Here is a 2201-nt window from a genome sequence, read left to right as displayed (position 1 = left end):
GTATTTTATAAATTATTCTCTGTTATGTGTATTAAAACTGTATTAAAACTCATCAAGTGAAAATAGGTGTAATTACTCAATTAAGAAAACCTAGCCCACCTGAGCGTCAAGCAACAACTGCAGAAGTCTAATCGCGAATCTTGACTCATTTTGTAAAACTTTAGCTTGTTCTTGGTCTAAAATAATAATATAATACAAAATCAATCACAAATGACATAAATATTTGAAATTATTTGCAAATCCCCAATCACAGACCAAACTCATGATTTTTACATCCATTCTAAGGCTTTCCCACTAATAATTCACTTAGAACTATAAATTTCATGATTATACTAGTGAATTATGATAAATAAATGAAGAATAAACATTCTTAAGATTAGCCCAGGGTCTTAAAACCTAAAATGCTCATAAACTCAAAATTTCCCCACATTAGTATGAATTCAAACCATCCCCTAGGGCGGAAAATATAATTTTTAAGAATTAAAGAATCAAACAAGCGTTAGATTGATGGAAGGACTTATGTTGAAGGTGACAATCGATGGAAAATGGAAGAAATCGCCACTTCCTTTCCCTATCATGATCTTGGATGAGTTTGGGGAGAAAAACAACGTTTTAGGGCAGAAAATATCTTTTAATTTCGTGCAACCCCTGTAGCGGCTCGCTATAGTGACATGATCCTTGCTAAATGACCTCAGCCTTTAGCCACAGACAGTCTCTGGTAAAATGGTCATAACCTTTTACTTCGAACTCGATAGAAGACTTGTAAATCTTTAATTTGATAGGTCATGGGCCACATAACTCATCATATGCTGAGATATGGTCGTTTAAAGTTGAGTACCAGAGTTTAAACTAAATCGGTAAGGATACTTTCAACTAACATTTTTATAGGGGCATTGTACGTCCTTGATTCATAACTAATGCACTCACATACCAAGAAATTGATCCCAAACCTATAACGAATAAGATTTGTATACTTTTACTACAAATATTTTCAGTAACGACAGAATAGATCGTTACATTTATATCAAACTTACCTATGGATTCCTTTTCAATATTATGGACAAGAATATTTGCAATCAAAAGCATTGAGATAATAGTTATCTCTAGTTGTTTCACCTGCATTTTGTCGGCTAAGTATATGCCATATAGTAATGCATTCAGTTAAGCACTTAAAGAAATTAAAACAATACATTTATTGAACACATTGATACAAATATCGTTGCAAGCGGTATATTTGGTTGGTTATATCAATGGGGATTTAGTGCATTCATAACATGAGTTGAAACACTGGTAAAGCATGTTTTTAATGTTGTATTTTTATGTTTTGATGATTTAACAAACTGTGGAGTAGTAGGATCTGGTAGAGGGACCCGATCCTTCAAATTAAAGGCGCTCAGGACAATTCAGTGGAGTGCAACCGTAAAGCTACCAAATCTGCTATGGTAGGTAGGCATGGCTACAGAGGTGCAGAGCCCTCGTCCAATGGTGTGCTACTAGGTTTTATTGTCTCTCATATACATGAGAGGTGACAAGAAACAACTTAGTTTTTGCGATTAAGAATACTCAAAGCAAAAATCATTCTCTTAAGGAAGAACTATTCTCACGAGCAATAAGGGACTGATCGAGTGATCCATAGAAGTTTTAAGTTGTTATTTGAGTTTAGTATATTCTAGTCATACATTGTAAGATCTATTCCTATGATATAAAGGAGCATAGATCATTTTAGTTATAGTCTTCACGAAGTTGACTTCATGGCTAGAATTAGCCGAGTTGCGTTTGTGTAAAGTTTATATTAACTAGGAGCAATTGATATAGTGACAATAGAGTTATTGCTTTGAGTCTTGTAATAGAGGTATTACAAGGTGTAAGGTTAAGAGTTTAATCATTTGTGATTACTAGAGTTTGTATTCACAAGTTCGTTGAAGCTAGTGAAGTTGATTGAGAAATCATGTGTGACAAGTCGTGGTTTTTTTCTCCCTTGATCAAGGAGGTTTTCACGTAAAATCTAATGTTCTGTTACTTTAGGCATTTATTGTTCCTTCTGTTATTAATATAGTCAAGGGACTTGGTCTCTTGACTTGTGGGGGGCTCGTATAAGTCATCAAATGCCTTAACTAAAGTCACACAACCAACCGTAATCAAAATTTAGTCTTCCAACCCTTAAATTTTCCTTTGTTTACTTTTGAAATTAAGACTAGATC

The sequence above is a fragment of the Solanum stenotomum genome, chromosome 4 (genome assembly GCF_019186545.1).
Source record: "Solanum stenotomum isolate F172 chromosome 4, ASM1918654v1, whole genome shotgun sequence".
In the NCBI taxonomy this organism is placed as follows: domain Eukaryota; kingdom Viridiplantae; phylum Streptophyta; class Magnoliopsida; order Solanales; family Solanaceae; genus Solanum; species Solanum stenotomum.
The sequence above is the reverse complement of the archived record's forward strand: the minus strand, read 5'-3'. Positions refer to the sequence as shown.